This window comes from Cyprinus carpio, chromosome B2, assembly GCF_018340385.1.
Source record: "Cyprinus carpio isolate SPL01 chromosome B2, ASM1834038v1, whole genome shotgun sequence".
NCBI classification, from domain to species: domain Eukaryota; kingdom Metazoa; phylum Chordata; class Actinopteri; order Cypriniformes; family Cyprinidae; genus Cyprinus; species Cyprinus carpio.
This window is the reverse complement of record NC_056598.1, coordinates 21,281,198-21,300,633: the sequence shown is the minus strand read 5'-3', so window position 1 is coordinate 21,300,633 and position 19,436 is coordinate 21,281,198. Positions and strand designations below refer to the sequence as shown.

Genomic DNA, 19,436 nt, shown 5'->3' with positions numbered 1-19,436 from the left:
CCAGTGGGCAAGCCTTTGCTGGAAAGTGTTATCAGACAGCTGACCTACTGAAATATCAGTGTTGTGACCCACACTGCCCCTGCATTAAAAACAGCTGTCTTCTCACAGAGCAAGTCGGCTGGAATGAAAAAAAAACCTCTTTGCTAAATTTGACAAAGGACCCTTAGTGAACTGAAATTGTGATTTCAATGCAAATTCATTCATTTGCTTCTTCACTGTTCCGGTTCTGCACAGGCTCGTACACATACACTGAAATTCTGAGGCGGCATGTTGTGGGTGTTACGAAGGTGAAGTTCAGAGACAAATTGTGGAGGTGTAAGAAAGACAACACAGGAAAATGATACATCTGTTCTGTTGCTGCTCAAACATGTACTTTGACACAATTACCTTGTGTGAGTGAATTTTCACCCTTCGGCTTGTGAGAGGTACAACCAGCCAGTGACAGGTGAGAACGGAGATGACGATTACCTCCAAAGTGCTTGGGAAAATTGACAAGCTGCTAGAGGGATAGCAGCAGTTGATACTTCACTCCCAACAAACATCTCAAGCTTAGTGATATGACAGCCTATCACTCTTTTAAAGTGGTGACCTGTGCTGTTTGTCATACACCAGCAGCATGCATCTTTTAAAAGCTAAATGATTTTTAATTGGTCACATTATGGTAATAAATACCCACTGTTTAAGAAAATGTAAGAATAGAAACCCTGATTAGGGTGCAGTCAGGATATCAAGTCAGTACTATACTGGCATCCAGTGGCTGATATGGAAAGATTGTAGGAATGCCTATAGCGATTCCACTTCTCTGTGTGGTTACACCAACAAATTACCTTCTTACATACATATGACCATTTACACACAAATTTGTCCAATGCATGTGGAATTGGTCAGCATTTTAAATATCAAATCCTTTGCCGTCTATGTTAAAGGAATAGATCACCCATACATGAACATTATGCTCAGTTTTTTTTTTTTTTTTTTTTAGTTTTTTTTTTTTATTATAATATACAAATGTGAGTCAAAGTGCCCCAGTGTTGTTTTGGACCCCATTGACTTGAGGACTGGCAAGAACAAAATAGATTTTGTGTGTGTGTCCCACAGAAGAAATAAAGTCATAAATTAAGTCTGTAACTGTTTTGTAGCAGTAAATGACAATGTTTTGTTTTGTCTCTTGAGAAAACAACCATTTTAGGAGGTGGTGATTTTGTATGAATTTGTAAAATGAAATTTATAGTTCACCAAAAAAAAAATCAGTCCTCAATCACTCACCCTTTTGTCAAAACCTTATACAAAACCTTATATGTTTCTTTCTATGCTGAGAAAAAAATAATTTAATAAAAACTTGTCAAAACCTTATAGGTTTCTTTCTATGCTGAGACCGAAAGATGTTTTTAAAAACGTGGGTAAGTGGTTAATGGTACCCACCGACTTCCATAGTACGGAGGAAAAAATACTAATGTAAGTCAATGGCTTCCATCAACCGCTTGGCCACCCAAGTTCTTTAAAGCATTCGTTTCAGTGGAAGAAAGAAATCTAGGGATTCGTCACAACATGAGGGCGAATAAATGATGATCGATTTTATTGATTAATAGATTGATTGCGTGAACTATCCGCTTGAAGATCCACCCTTAACATACTAACGGGTGAGATTGTGCAAATTCTTATGAATTAGCCACCAATTTGCCTAAAAATTAGGGATGTAACGATTAACTGTGAGCCGGTTGAAAATCGATTCAAATAGGTGACGATTCAAATCGGGTGAGATGCTAAACAAATCGTGATTCATTTAGGTGTAGAAGTTTATATGAATGCATGTCTGAGGGGAACTTACTGTCTTTAGAAAAGTTTATATGGTATTTTTTCTTTTCATCTTGCCTCTGTATAATGCATATTAAAGTTCGTAGCTGCTTTGTTTACAGCAGAAACCAAGGAAACGCTTTAAGCTCCACCTGCTGGCAGAGAGTGAATCTGCGTCTCATTCAGCTCTTCCGCTGTTTCATGTAGATATTTTTATGTATAGTTTCACAAAAACTTAAGTCTGATTTGGGGCTTTTTTTTTTTTTTTTTTTTTTTGTTATTTACATTTACAATATATTTAAATTGTGTTGTTTAGCAGACACTTTTATCCAAAGCTATACAAATGAGGACTATAGAAGCAATCAAAATCAACAAAAGAGCAATAATATGCAAGTGCTATATTATTATATTATTATAGTTATATTATAATTTCACAAAGAAATGTACAGCATTTTGTCCGTGCAATAATAAAAGGACACATTTAATTCATAATTTGTCTTAAATATCATTTTGTTTAAAAATAGTGAATCGAATAGAATCGTGAAATCAAAATCGTGAATCGAATCGAATTGTGAGTTGAGTGAATCAATACATCACTAATAAAAATGGTTAAGAATTTACATGAGACTGTTCTGTTGGCTGACCTTGTGAGCAAAGTAGACGTAAAAGATCCATACATGTCATAAAAACAACTTTTTCCTCAGAACTCATGAGTTTTGAATCGCACAATGACTGAAAAGATGGAGGTCTGTGTTACAATTAACAACATGCTATTAAATGTATGCTGTGTGCTGAGACAGAAAGCAGGAGACTCACAACTATACACTGAATGTGCTTACGCTTGTGTATTCAATTACCTCGCCCCAAGTTAATCCATGGTTCAACAACAATTTTAATTTCATGGAAGAGTACACATATACCTGGGGATTGAAAGATTTCTGCATTTTAATGACCTGGGTTACAGTAGGACACCTGCCGACACCGTCTGCAGACCTTTTTTGTGCAACGGCGCTAGTTCTGACTGGCGAGAATAAACAAACGCTCAGCAATCTATCAATCAAGCGTGTTGCTATGATAACTAATGGTGTGAGGAGATCCCGCGTCTCTGCAGAAGTGCTCTCTCCATCAGTAACACCAGCAGGGATTCTCTGATGGCTCTTTATACATCCTGGTAAGAGAGACGGGAGTATTTCCTCCCAAAATCAAGGTGTGATTGAACAGAGATAACTGACATGAAGTGTGCCTCTAAAATGATTGAAAGCCTCAGTGCTCGTGCAAGCTTGACTGTACCTCGGATAGGCGCTATAAATGATCTAATGGATGAGAAAGTCAGCATGTTTTAACAGAGAAAGGAAAACTCTGTGAAACTTACTCTGACTGATAACTTTCTTATTGTGGTGTGTTCAATTTGATTTCAAACTGCTTGAAACACTGGTTAAACTTTCTTTTGGTTGACTTTTTCCTCAGTCATGAATGGTGTACAAATTTTGATGACAACAGTGTTGGGGTCAAAGGATTGAAAGGATGTTTTTGGTTGTTGTTATTATTTTTTAGTCCTCAGTTGCAGCACAAAAGAAAATAAATAAATAAATAAATAATAAATAAATAAATACAGAGGCTAAAAAATTATTATTTAAAAAAAAAAAAAATTACACTCAACCCCAGCCAAACCAAAAAATGCAGAGGCTAAAAAATTATTATTTATACCAAGTATTAGTTTATATTTATTAATTAGCAAAATTCATTTGAAAAAAACACCAAAAAAAAAAAATCAAAAAAAGCAAATATTAAACAGAAATATGTGTGACAAATAAAACAAATAAAACAAATAAACTACTAACAAACTAAAAAACAACAAAAAAATATATATATATATATATATATATATTTTAATATATATATATATATATATATATATATATATTTTATGATGCAGTGTTTTCGGTAGTGTTGATGTTTGGCAAATTGCATTGAAACCGATGGGGGTTAAACTGATGCCCAACACAAATGGGGCACCCATATTATCAACACAACAGGAGGGTTAAGCTAGAAAGAAATCTGCATTGACAGTTCTAACTCCTGTTTGTGATTGGACAGACTTGCTCTGATATTGCAAGAATGCAGACAAAAACAAAGCTGTCCCTGGTAGATGCTCATTAAACTCAACTCAGACCATTTTAAATGCTAATTCTGCAGCGGCTTGTGGGCATTCTGCATTATGCCAGCATTTTTTTTTTTTCTAAATCCAGAAGACTGGAGAGCATCGCATGAATATCAAACATTGTGTATAAATTAAATTGGAGATTTTGACTGGAATGACTTTGAGCATCTGTTTTAAATTTAAAATTCCAAATGCAAAGCCCACTTTGGAAAATGAAATGGAATTTGTACTTCAGAGCCATCAACTCTCTAGGTTGTTTTTATTCTGTAACAAGCACTTATTATGATGAGAGCTATTAAATCTGGCAGTAGAGGAGACCATGTCAGCAGCGTCTGCAATGTCAAAAGTCCCTGCGAAAAGTCCAACCGGTGGCCTCTCTCTTCATAAAGAGGCTTTTCAGCAGGTTCTGCCAATGCCAAAGGTCAGATTACGCACATAACCACTGTTGCTTTATCAGACTCGCGGACAGAGCACCGCCAAACACCTCACCAAGAAGCGGCGGCCCTCTGTCTCATATCGACAGGTGGGGGAAATTTTTTTTTGAATACAATCGACTCGCACAGTCATGCCTGCTGACATTTCCAATCAATAGGCCTCTATAATTGATCAATCTGCTGCAGCTGCAAACTTCTAAACTGTTTCAACAAATAGATACCAAACAAAATATCACAAGACAAATTGGTGAGCCTAAAAGGGCATCATTAGATATTAAAGCAGAAGCAGCAACTTGTCTGTGCTGGCCTTGGGCGTTCTATTTAGAGTCAGTAATAAATAGTTTGCTCACCAGTATCATCTGTCGCCTTGCCTTGGCAGTCACTTTTCTCTCAGAGATTTTACCACACACAAAGCTGCATCAGAAGGCCTATATTGGCTTATATGAGCGTAAGGTAAACATCAGGATAAACAATAGCAAATGCTGTGGGAAAGAAAATGGCTGAAAAATGAAAATTCAACATTTACTTACACTTTGATCCATACCAATCATCATATTGATCCATACCATTATTTCCTCTGTGGAACACAATAGAAGATATTTTTTTAAAAAATAGGATGAAATAAGGGCAATTGGGTCTAATGTTTCAGATGACTTTCATTGTATATGGACAGAAACAGTTGATCATTTTTCAGAATTTATTTATTTTTTGTTTTCTGCAGTAGAAAGTAAGTCATACAGGTTTAGAACAACATGAGAATAAGGAAATAATGACAAAATAATCATGACAAAACTTTAATTTTAGAGTGAAATATCCCTTCAAGACTATACTCTTTTAAACAACTGTTCATTCAAAATTATGGGGTCTGCAAGATTTAATTTATTTTTTTTTTTTTAAGGAAATTAATCTTTTTATTTAGCAATGGCAATTAACTGACGGTTTTGATCAAGTTCATGACATTTTTAATGTTACAAAAAATGTACACTTGAATAAATGCTGGGCTTTTAACTTCTGAATAAATTCAATTCTTTTTTCAGGAATTCACAGTTTCTGCACAATATTAAGCAGCACACTTGTTTTTCAACATTGATAAGAATTATATGAAGAAGGGTCTTGCGACACTTAAGATTGGAGTAATGCTGCTTTAAAAAACAGCTTTGCAAATAACAGGAATAATTTAAAAATATAAAAAAAAGATGGAAAACTTTACTTGTAATATTTTACCGTTATTACCAGTTTTTTTATTTTTTTTTATTAAATAAATGCAGCCTTGGTGAGCATAAGATGCTCCTTAAGTAAGAATAAGAAAAAAAATCTTACGAGCCACAAATGTTTGAACAATAGTGTATTTTTTGTTACATGAGAGCAAATATGCCAGTTTTGGTTTTCAGTTTCAAAACTAATAACATTATGAGGTTGGGTGACCCAATTAGACTTTACTCAGCATCTTTCAGCACAGGACACCCTCTTCTGCATCTACTCGCAGCCCATTAAATATCCACTTAAATGCACAAAGTCGAAGAGCTCTTCCATTAACTGTGCTTCTTTATGTACATTACAGAGCAGACTTCATAAAAGCTGTATTTTTAACTTCCTTAGTGCATCTGTGGGGATATATTAATTGAATAAATTAAAAACCTCCCGAGACTCCCGAGAATATTAAACATTTGAAAACTATTTATTGAACATTTATAACCAAATATCTGTTAAATACATCATTTATTCCTATTTTTATTCTTTATGTCTCAGTGACAAAGAAAGAATACCAATATTTACACTTTGAATATGGAATGTTGCATGACACTTTAAGGCGCAAAATCTTTTGGCTTTCGTTTGATCGGAACCATAGTGAAAGAAAAAGGTAATGAAGCTGTCAGTAATGGTAAAAATCATAATTATTCAGCTAAGAGTAAATTAACGTGTCTTGAACTCCCCATTTCAAGTTCCTTCAAATGAGGCAAAGTTGATAAATTATACTTTGAAAAGACAAATATCTTTGTATATTACACATAACTGGCTCCACACTCCTGCACACGTCACAGCTTCGTCTCCTAGGCCACGGTTTTGAAGGTCTGTAGTATCAAGTTCGTTTGGTGGATAAGCCTGTTGGCACTGATAAAGACGTTTATTGCCCTGTGGACGGGAAAGAGAAAAGTCACTGCTCAGGACATCAATTGGCTGATCATATTTCAATGAGAAATGTACTGTCATAGAAGATCTGTGAAACAGATGTCTGCTAGAAGCATAAGCACTGCACTTTAAAAAGACATCCGTCAATGCCTGCTTGCTTACTTTCCATCTTTGAAGTATGTTTTCAGCGTATCACTGAGCTTTTGGAGTACTTTCACAAACTCCTTCTTTTGGTGTTCAAGTGCCTGGGAAAAAAATTTTAAACATGTTAATATTTGGCTATTAAGGAAAAAAGAATTGAGCATAACTAGCAGCGTTTTGTGACATACTGTTGATTATGCAAAAAAACAGATCAAGGTTATAGTGAGGCACTTACAATGGAAGTGGACTTTTTTTTATGATTAAAAATAAATGTGAGGCTTATTTTCTAAAAGCACTTACATTACATCTCAAATAAAAGTTTTAATACACAAATTTAAGTAATTGAAAGGTTTCAGCCATTAGGCGGTCATTGCAACAAAGTGGTGTAACGAAGTATAATTTAGATGAAACTTTACACAAAGAAAGGTTAGTAAATGATTTTCTTCACATTAAAATCATGTTAACACACATAATATTTACGACTTGTAGCTCTATTACTACAACAAGTATTTTAATATTTATGGATTGGGCAGATTCCACTGCAAGCTGCACTTTATTTTTTTCAAGAAAAGAATGGACAAGTCGAAATTAATTTATAAGCACTATCAATTGAGCTTAAGGAATAGTTCACCCCAAATTTTTCTGAATATTTACTCACCCTCAAGCCATCCAGATGTTTATTTATCAAAACAGATGATAAAGACATCAAAATATTGTTTTTGTAAGAAATCCATCATTAAGGTGTTTTAAACTTTAAACCGTTGAGTCCATAAACAATAATAATAAACAATAATAAATAAAAATTCTAATCAGCAGTTTGGACTCTCATTCTGATGGCCACCCATTCACTGCAGAGGATCCATTGATGAGCGAGTGATACAATGCTAAATTTCTCAAAGTCCATTCCCATGAAGAAACAATCTCACCTGCATCTTTGATGACCTGAGGGAGTACATTTTTTCAAAATTTTCATTTTTGGGTGAATTATTCATTTCAAGGTATAGTTCCAAGAATGAAAATTACCCCATTACCCCATCCTCAAGCCATCCTAGGTATATATGACTTCTTCTTGCTTGCAAATACAAATACAATAAGTGTTATAAGTAAAAAATGTCCTGGTTCTTTCCAAGACTTAATAAAGGCAGTGAATCGGGTTCGAGATTTTGAAGCCCAAAAAAGCGCATCCATCCATCATAAAAGTACTCCACACTGCTTCAGGGTGTTAATTAAGGCACTTCTGAAGCGAAGAGATGTGTTTTGTGAAAAAAATATTCATATTTAAATACTTTATGAACCGTAATCTCTAGCTTCTGCTACTGTGGTATGCGTGCTCATGTATAGGACAAAAAGTGTGTCAGAACACAGGACAATCTCATGACAGCACATACCAAAGTTTGTGTGAGAGAATATGGTTTATAAAGTTTTAAAATATGGATATTTTTTCTATACACAAAACACACACCTCTTCACTTTCAGAAGGGCCTTTTTAATCCCCGGAGCCATGTGGAGCACTTTTTATGATAGATGCACTTTTTTGGGCTTCAAAATCTCACTCCCCATTCACTGCCATTATAAAGCTCGTAAGAGCCAGAACTCCAATATAGCTCTGATTGTATTTGTCTGAAAGAAGAAAGTCATATACACCTAGGATGGCTTGAAGGTGAGTAAATAATGGGGTAATTTTCATTTTTGAGTGAACTATCCATTTAACTTGTATTAATCCCAGAATATTATTTAAAAAAATATCCCAACCTGCTTGTGCAACAATGGAACTTTAATCTGTGAAATAAGAAATACTTACCCTGCGATTCTGATACTGATATTTTTTAAACACATTGTTGACTGTGTCCAGCAGCTCTTTTATGGCACTGGCGAGTCTCTGTGGAAATCAGCGAGAGGTCAGGAGTGATGAATACATTTATGAACAGCGAAGCACTGACTAAGCAGTCAAGCAGTGGAGGGTGGCAAGATAACAGAGGAGAGGCCTATTAAAATGTCTACAAATCTTTCACGTTTGAACATCTCCTGAGGTCTATGTATCCATGGTATTGTTAGCTATGTGAGATCCCCCTTAGTCGTTAATTGTTGGCTAATTGCTTAATTAAAACTAAAGCCTAGACTTTAAGCAAGATTATAAAGGAAAGAAAAATCTATAGGCTCCAAACGATTTTGACTGCAGTTATTGTGTGATCATTAGTCTAGTTTGAATTAAGTACAACCTAAGTAATCATTTAGCAGATGCTTTATCGTAAGTGACATACAGTACACTTATTACTGGGACATTCCCTCTGGAGTGACCGGAGGTTAAGTGCCATGCAGATTACCGGGCCAGATCTTTAACCACTATGACATCAAGGTTAAAACATGGGACAGGATCCCTCACTTTATGGTCTGTAGGCGAAGCGCACTCTGTCGTTGATCTCGTCTGGGATCTTACTCAAGATATGTTTGAGGGCTCGTGCTTTCCCCTCGTTTAGGTCCTGGAACTTCCTGCTCTGGTCTTTCAAGTCATGTACTCTGTGAACTATGAATCACAAAACGTCTCAGGTTTCAGATTCATTATTTGTATCATTCATTTTGAGTGTCGGAAAGATCCAGATATAGGGACTGTACCAGAAGCAAATCATATATTTTTTTTTTACCTTCCACGTCATCTGCAGCCATGCGCAGTAGTGATTCTGTGAAGTTGATCTCAGGCTCTTCTTCTCCAGTATCTTCATGATGATATCCTGAGTGAGGCCTGGGTTCTCTTTCTCTGCCTTGAGAGGGTGGCGTCGATTGAAAAGCATTAAACTCACATCAGTAAACCTCATATTATGTTGAGCATGAAATTAATCGTTTTTAAAACCAATACATCACAAGGGCCAGATGAGATAATTAACATTTCAGAAAAATAAATGAATTTATTGATGAATGACTGAAGTAGGGCACTTTTAGGCAATTCTTACTTTTGATAAATGCTGCCCGAGGTACGCAATGCGACAGTAGTCTGTGGCTGCTGACCAGGTATTTATCCTCTCCAAGTACTGTCAGAAGAACAAATTCAAAGATCAGACATTTATCATATTCACCAATACTTTATGATTTAATACTCAACTGGCTTTAAGCTACACCACTGCTTAAAACTTTTGGGGGTCAGTAAAAACTTTTTTCATACTTCTTTATCAAGTATGCCATTCAACTGATCAAATGTCGACGAATCAAAGACATGTATAGGAGTTATATAAAGATTTCCTATTTTCAAATAAATGAGGTTCTTTTGAACTTTGTATTCAACGTGTATTCAAAAACACAAATGTATCAGTGTACACCAGAACAGCTGTAAAATGTTTTTATTTTTAGATAAATAATAAAGTAATTCAATGAAAGAATAAAAAGTCCATAACTTTTGACAGTGCAGGTTCAATTATACAAATATAAACATACATGGTTTATAATGGTCAATAAACCATACGTAGTTGCTTAGAACTGAAGTGGTAAATCTAAATACCCTCATTGAAGACTGGTATACTGGACTGCATAGCATTGTCAATAGAGACAATATGAATTTTGTCTCAGCCTTTCAATTCCTTCCTACGCGGTCCATTGTCAGCCTCAATGGAGGCCCACTCTCAGGTACACAAGGGGTCAGGTGAGACCACACAATTCATGCATTTTCTCTCAAGCACTCTAACAATGTTTGAAAGGAATACATTGACTTGAATTGAGATCTTCAATATCAAAAAATGTATTCTCACCTAATAACAATTCACTTCATGACAAATTTTCTACATTTCAAGATTTACTTTGTAATAATTTTTTTTTCACATATTCAGGTACAAACTGTTTAGTTTAAATAAAATCCATAAGTGGTTAAAGTCCATACTACTTTGGAAGTTTTAAACACATTATTAGTGACAGCTAACAGAATATACAAATATAAAAAAACAACAAAATTTTTTTTACTCTGAGGTGCAATTAAAAAGATACAATTAATTATATAACTCTTACTGCATTAAAATAAATATTATGATCAAGCCTTTCTCAATGTAACTATTTTTAACGCATTACTATTGCTGCATATTTGTTTATAACCAGAAAGATAACACATCTAAATATATAGATAGTTTATGAAGGTGCTGTATATATATGTATTAAGGAGCAATGGTTTCCCTCAGTCCAAACTTGTACTGCAAGAGCCTCACATAACATGCATGACATAATATCGTGACGTCATCGGCTGACCCAATCGAGACACATTGTTTTTTTCACCACATAGCCTAGGTAGTCCCTGCTAGTGAACCTATGTTTATCTATTTAACCTGCTAACCCTTCCATTACAACAGACATTGTCAGCAAATGTTTTTCTAGCATCTTGAGGTCAACAATCCCGTCCGGCTCCTTTCGGTCAGTCCAAGGCCGTTTATATAAAAACCGCCAAGGCCAAATGAAACAGACACATCAGTTCTGACTTATATCGCAGCTTTTGCTTATTTCTCAAGATGTTTCTCTAGTGTTAGCATTCTACTAACATTCTTTCCTAGACCAAAACTGAGCAAGCTGGCTTATCGCAAAGTTAGCAGACAGATCTGTTCAGATTCGACGGTCCCTGACATGTAAGTAATGGAAGCCGAACAGTCCTTAACAAAATACCTGGCTCTCGTCTCTCACGCTGCACGTCCCATCAGTCTGAGGGGTAGTTAATAAAGGTTTCCTATGATGCTTGCTAGCAAAATGTATCTGTGTTTCTTTTTTTTTTCAACTTCGAAAGTCGGAAGTTTTTCTGAACCGTGAGAGCTTTAGAGAAAGCTTACGACTTCCGTCTCCTGCCAAACACAGACAGTACCTTCTATAAGCGTTTGATTGAGTCCTCATACTTTGTATTGAATATAATGATAAATTAACTAGTAGGAATATTTTGAAAAGTCTTTTTTACTTTGCAAATCAGTAAACATACAGCATTTTTTTTTTTCGCAAAAACAAATAACAGATATATAAATAACAGTATGATCATTGTAGAGAAAAGAAAAAAACTATAATGCTTGAACATGAACAAAATTTTTAATAAAGCAGAAAAAATCCCACATTTGGCTTCATGTAAATGTTTCAAAAATATGTGTCATTTTTTATCTTTTATAAGTACATTTTATGTCCACATGGTCAAACTATTTAAAGGTTCAACTACTGAGATAGCATAACAATTTAACTTGATAATAACAGAATACAATAAAAGAGCTCTTTTTACAGCTTTTAATATAGGATACTATTTTTGATACTTTACAGGGAAAGTCCAGATGTGCTTTAGTGTTTGAGATGAAAGTGATATACCAGAACAAAAAGTACAAAAAACGGTAAAAAGAAACATATGTGAAAATCATTTACAATTTAACTTCTATCCATTTTACTGACATATACTACATACTTTTAATAAGTGAAGATTACTAATAATAAAAAAAACAAAAAACCCTTAAAATACCTCAAGTACCGTCACTGAGTGTGGTGAAAAAAAAAATTTAAATAGTCATTTGTCCTACAAGAAATCGTTCAGCTAGCCCTCTGACATAAAAGTCCAAAAGTTTACTTATTTTTATTCAGCAGGGAGCCGATTTCCATATTGCCTTAGTAAGCTCAAAAAGATACAGATGCTTTGATTAAAAGTATGAATGATCTAAACAAAATCCGTGTGTACTTGTAAGTACAAGGCTCTTAGCAGTAAGTAGTCACTTAAAAAAGCAAACAAGGGATCACAGTGTGATGCTACTTTAGTTATTCTGCAAGCCAGAAAGACGACCTAAAGCCACTCATCATGACATTAGAATCAGCTCTCGATTCATCCATCAATCTCAGCAGGCTTTTTGATTTCCTTTTCTTTCGTAAGATCGTTCTTCATCCTCTTTTTTCAGTCATCATTTTTTTCTTGGAGAGCTCATTCCATCTGATTGGCAACCGTCTTTCAGCGTCCTGAGGTTTTGCATTCAAGTTTCATCGATGGCCCTGAAAACAAAACATTTTATTTGATATTTAAATATCGTCTGTGGCTGGCAAATGGCACTTAGCCCGTCTATATTCAATTTGTGTATTGCATGATACAGTCTAAAGACACTTCTCTGCCCTTTTAGCTGAAGTATCAAGTTATAATTCAATTTTGGTATGCGTGAATAGGAAAGAGCCTTCTTAAGCAGTTAGGCTGACCTGGTGCTCCATAACTGCTCCTTGTAGGGATCTTCTCCAAATCCTCTATCCTCGTCATACTTGCTCTCTGTCTGTTCTTTCATGCATCTTAGGTCATCAAAGAGTCCTAATGGATGTATGCAGTGTGGGAATGATTGGAACAAGTCATTTTTCCATGGTAGCATTTTTTGTATCACTCACTTCCTGCGATGCACACCAGTCTACTCAATGCCTTTACTCCGGGCCTGCACACTCATCCTCTACAATTGTCCTCACATATTGCTCAGGCCAGCTTGTCTTCGTGACTGCTGCTGCGTTGATTGTCCTGGCACACTATTGAATATAGTGCATCAGATAATCGCTGCTTACGTTGTTCCATACCAGTGGGATTTTGATTACCTTAAACTTAGTACAGAGTTTGATAGCTACCTCTCGTCGTCTCACCAGTGCTTGCAACTCAATCACTGGTAAGCGTGTGGTCGCAACTATGCTAGCGTTTTAGCTTTAGTCAGCACCATTCATTCCTTATGGATCCAAACAGGGATGCAATTTAGAAGCGACCAAACACTTTCACTCCAGTTTCACGATATCATACATTATAGTCGATAATTTTTTATCCACTTAGGAAATTCTTTCACACCGTTTACTTTGGTGTCAACCCAATGATTTACTTCTTGTAACTACTTCTTAACTGGTAAGCTTTATATGGTGAAAACACAGTTGGAAGTTGTTTGGTTACAGCTTCTAAATTCATCCCTAGTTTGGATTCCTAAGGAATCAATGTTGCTCAAGCTAGAATCGCTAGCATAGTGGCACCACGCTCTATCATGGATTGAGTATCTTTATACAGTCTATGGTATCAACTCGTCGAATTGATGGAAGAACAGTAAAGTTGAATATGGAAAAAATGGTTGCATTTTCGGCTTTTATGAAAACATCATAGATTCAAAAATTTGTGGATTGTTAGGTTTTTATTGTTTTTTTGAAAGTAAGTCCTTTATGCATTGCCAAGGCTGCAATTTGTTTGATTTCAAAAAATACAGTACCACTGTTACTACTTTGAAATATATTATAATTTTAAAATAACCTCTGTCTTTACTTATTATACTCAGATTTTTTATACAATACAACGCGTGTGAGTTGTATTTTCCTATCAGCGGCATCCATTCATACGGGGTGTCACATTGTCCTTCAGTGTCGTACATGATCCTTCAGTACAATCGTCCGTAATCATTGTGCTGATTTGGTGATCCAGACAAACAGATTCTGAAAATAACACAATGTTCTTGTTTATTCGAATTGTCCTTGAAACAGTAAAATGTTTTTTTTATATGAGCCGATGAGATTTTTCAGAATTCTTTGGTCAACTGAACATTAAAAAAAAAAAATCAAGCATTTCTTTTTAAATATATTTTTTTTGTGACAATGTAAAAAGGCATTACAGTCAGTTTTGCGATCAGTTTTAAATGTGTCCTTGCTCTGAATAAACATTCATTTCTTTAAAAAAAATCATCTTACTGACCCCCCAAATGTTTTGAACAGCAGTGTATATTCAATATTGCCAAATAATGATAAATTACAAAAAATTTAATCAAACTCTGTACAAATGTCAGAGGTCAGTATCACTTCAGACTTTATTCCATGAATAATATAAGAGGAGCTTGGTTTCTGTATCCCTTCTTGTTAACTCACCACAAGCTGCCTCATCCTCTTCAGGCCTGAATCTTATTCGCATTGCGGGGGTCTTGTACTTCGGTTTTCTTTCCTCTTTCTTCTGCCTCTTCAAATTCATCTTCGTTCTGGTTGTTGGCTCCTCATTCACAGAGTTTCAAGTTTTTTTTCCTCCTATCCCCTGCGCAAATGATTCATTTCATAGAGAATAAGTCATTAAATAGAAAAGCATAAACTTCAAATGATATCAGTTCCTGTGATAAAATTTTAAGAAATTGTAATTTGCACTTCAAAATTCAAATAACTGAGCTTTTTTCGAGAAATAATACAGAGAAAGCGTAGCCACAGTGTTTACGCCACACTGCCTTGATGTTATTGAATAATTAATTTATGACTCTGCATGCAATTTGTCATTCACTCGGTGTGTAAGTCGTCCGGATCAGTTTTTTTTCCTCTCTACATGTGACACAGATCTAATTTCTGAACAACGAGCATAAACAAAACATTGATCTTTTCAAAATCTGTTTCAGGTCGCTTTCCATTTCTAGATCATGCAGTTTCTTACTGCAAAAAGGAAAATTTGCAAATGCAGGACCAAAAAAAAGACACTGAGGACAATATATAAAATAATAACACACTGCATTATCAGACACACCTTTTTTCGTGCTTGTGCATCTCCTTTTCATCTTCCCCGTCCAGCCATACCATACATGGTGTGATTGCACATGTGCATTCTCTGTATTTCAACAGAAATAAAAACTATAATAACAGTAAAAATTAGTTTTTTCAAAGCTGTAAAAAAAAAAAAAAAACAGCAGATTATTGTTTTACAAGAAAAAAAATACTTTATGGTTATCTACTTTGAAATTTCATGTTTAATTTTATCTGTAATTTTGTGTAAGTTTAAACACCGCAATTTCATGTGTAAAAAAAATAAATAAATTCATGTCACTAAACACATCAGTGTTTTTAATTTTAAATGTTGTCCACAATTCAAATCCTGCATCTGCTTGGTAAGCACTTTCTCTGGACTTTGTGTGCTACACAGAACCCTTAAACATTCATGAAATACTATTGTTGGACATACAGGAAAACGCCAATACTCTGCCACAAAACGGTTATTCTCTTCGTTCCTTTGACCAGCACATAACTGTATCCAAAGCCTCAAGTGTAGGTCTTTTTGTTCTGTGAAGTGGGCTCTGTCTGTGTCTGTTTCCCGGGGCCCGTCGCTTTATGGCTTAGCGTGTTGCGAGGGTTAAATTGCCCAGCTCTTTCTGGGTTTCGTATAATGGAAATGTTTCCACACAAGCTCTGGGCAACTGCCTTTTTCCCCCTTATCCTCTCCTCCCTCTATCCTTTGATGTGCTTCTCTTCCTCTTTCTTGCCGTTTCCCTCCTCAGTAAAAATATCAATTTGTGGCCGAGGGCTGCTTCAATTGCCACTTGTTGGTCGCGCATTGTTATTTGTCAATTTTCCAAACAACACCTTGAGGGTGGATAACCACTTTTCTCCATGTTTCCGTTTCCCCTTCCTCATAATCCTTTGCTAGGTGCGAAGGATAAACATCCCTTTGACACCAAAGCTGTGGTGTGCCCACATGATATAACACTTTGCAGGTAGCCACAATCACACAGTTACATTATTAGTTACTGAGGTCATCTGCATCCTGAGAGTGTGACAAAAAGGGCCAACATGGCCTTGTGAATATATACTTCAAACTGCAAGGAATAGGTAAGTGAGAGAATATTTTAAAAAAGAATATAAGGCTTAGAAAATATTAGTGAACGACCGTTCAGTCAAGTGAACAGCCACCATTCCTTGCGTTGTTGAGGAACAGGCAAACTGGCAAATTAAGTCTATTATCAGGCTAATCCATAGGACGTCTTCCCTTACTAATTAAAAGCAAAAGATACCAAATAGTAAATGTGTGGTGCAGACGTGTGAAATATGTTTACACATTTCCTTCTGTACCCATGAATTGGAGCTTTATTACTATGCAGCAGCAAAAAGGCCACGTAAGTAAATGTGTAACGTTGTATGTTCCTTTCGTCTGACCTGAAGGCAGTAAACGAACTATTAGCAGCTAAAAAAACTGATCCTCTTGCATAGGTAGTGCCTAGCTGTCTGCGGGTGCGGTAAGTGTAGCCTAAGCGGTTTATAGCTGGCGTTGCTTCAGTTGGCAAATTTTATCAATTTTTTAGCATCTCGGGCCTGTACTGGAATGCTTTATATTTAGTTTATTATATATATTGTGCGATTCTCCTTTAAATCTCCGCCTCAGCTCTTCCCACCTGAAGCTTTTTCAAACATTGAATTAGGATGGAATTAAAATTTCTCAAGTGATACTTTATCTTGTCTTACTGCATGTGAATGCTATGGGTAATGAGAGTCAAATTATGAAGATGCTTGTCATAGCGTCCTCCAAATAAAGACCGCGTTGTACAGTGTCAGTGCACGCAGGGGGCGTTCTCTAGCCTCAAACTCAGCACAGAGACTGTAAAAACATAAATTTAAATGACACAGCTAAGTAGAAAGGGTGTAACTGAATATTATAATTTTATATATTTCCTAACCACTTCATAAATTTGTTGTTAACTAAATTAGATTCCTCAGTTTTATTTGAGAAAAAATGTTTTATTATGCAGCATGACACTATGAACCTCTAATTTCTCTACAATGCACGGTGAGGAAGAATAAGTCTTTTACATGTTAGAATGTGTCCAAACAAAGGCATATTAGAGTGCTGTGAAAAAGTTTTTTAAAATTGTTTGAAATTTGTCCTGAATCTTTTAAGTGTGACAAATAATGAAAACAAAACAAAAAACAGAAAGGGGGGCAAAAACTTTTTCCACAACACTATATATCAGGTCAGCTAGAATGTCAGTATTAAAATGTTAATAGCCGGCAAATATGCATCACTCACACATGGTCAAATGCCAGGTGACACATCTGAAGTATTTACAGCTTGAGGTGGCCTAATGCAAGAAAAGATCAACCATATGACGAGACTTAGACATGCTTAAGATGTAAACATTGCTAGGCAGGTTGTTTTTCCAACAAACTTAACTCCATTTCACATCTCTCTCTGCACATTTCAGCTGTCTTTTGTAGGGTGAGATGGCATGAAATGAGATTATAGTCATGATTGTAGGGTTAAAAAGTTTTAGGGTCAATAAAAATCTTTGAGAGAAAAAAACAAAAATGGGTGCATTAAGATGCATTAAACTGATCCAAAGCAAACAGTAAAGACCATTTTACATGTTTCAAAAATTAATAAGTAAATGATTTCTGAAAGGATCATGTGACACTGAAGACTGGAGTAATGACTGCTGAAAAATCAGCTTTGGGCCAGCTTTGTAATGATATTTAACATATTGCTCTTTTTACTGTATTTATCTAACAATGCAGAGCCTTTGTGAGCATAAGAGACCTCTTTAAAAACACTAAAAAGATCTTACAAACCCCAAACTTTTTTAACAGTTAATTAATTTTAGCTTGATCATACCAATCACAAAACATAAAATGTGTTTGTTCTTAAATTAATAGCAAACACAGTATATTAACTGTTAGTAGCAGGATACCCAGCAATCAATTTTTTATTTTATTTGTCCAATTTGTTTTTGAATTTGTTAAAGTGTGTTGCAGTGGCAGAATGTGATTGCACTTCAAGCATGATACACACAAACTGTAAAGCAGTTGTCAGGACTGTGTGTTACCTTCTGCGGCGGCAACAGTGCATTTTTTATGGTCTTGTAATGTGAGTGAGAGATGATCTTTTGAAGCTTGCAGGGTTCTTGTGCTGTTCCTGAAATGTTTAGGAAGAATAAATAACTGTAATTTCAGTGATGTTTTAGAACATTAAAAGTCTAGGTTTTACGGATTGCAAACTGAACATCATACAGTAGTCAGCATTTGAAGTGGATCGAAAAAAAAAAAAAGTTGTCCAAGTTGTCCTAACAAAAGAACACATTTTTGGTTTTTTTCGGTTTTTAGGACAACTTTGATGAAAGGTTTGAACACACTTCAAATGTTGACTAGTATATTCCCCTGTCCTTACTGAACTACTACATGCAAATTCACACTCTCCTTGAGAACTCCGTAATCACATAATGCATCACAGAATCCTTTGTAGTTTTCTCTGACCTGCACATCAATATACTGTGTGTAGAGGTTCCTGATGAGCTTTCCGCAGCTGACTGTTCTCCGCTTGAAGGTTGTACATATTCTCTACAAAGGAGGAAATCTGGTGATGAAAGACTCTAGCAAATGTATGTGGGTCAGGGGCATTTTATATGGCTGGAAAAATGGATTTGGTCTGAGCCTTAAACCTGATTACTCTGAATACATACAAGAGTAGCACACACAGATTCACCTTGTCAGTCTGGAAATTTCAACCTCCTTCTCCCTCTGCAGATTGTCCTATTTCCAACCTCGTGCTCATCCAGAGGCACGTTCATGATCCTGCCCTTGATTTTGGTGCTTCTCTTGAAGTTCATAGTATTGCATCTTCAAGTCTTCATGCTGGGACTGATTTAGATTGGTATGCAAACGAAATGAAATTATTATATTTAACATTGTCTACAAGTGAAAATACCATAACTAGTTTATCAAAAACTTCCATTATTCCATCTCACCTTCAGTCATTTGATGCTCTGTCTGCAGAGCATTCAGTCGATAGGTTGATTCTTGCTGTCAGGTCAAACAAACCTGTAAGTTTATTATGCATCCCAACAGCTGACAGGCAGCTCTATCTGGCATGTTTATACATCATTAGTAATTCAAAACACCAAAAGTTTTAAATTACATTTTCTTTGTTGAGGCCTTCTGTGATTCCCGCTTAAACACAAGCACAATCTATGATGTATTGACAATCAATAGAGGCTTTAAAAACAAACGTGATGCAGGAATGCAATTCAGCACAACCTGGACTCATTATCATTCCATTATCTATCATC

The 19,436-nt window shown here is 35.6% G+C and overlaps 1 pseudogene; it reads right to left on the bottom strand.

Annotated features, from left to right (window-relative positions):
- Window positions 1-6,044: 6,044 nt before the first annotated feature.
- On the bottom strand, window positions 6,045-14,602 carry LOC122136314 (annotated as a pseudogene).
- Between the last annotated feature and the right edge of the window lie 4,834 nt (window positions 14,603-19,436).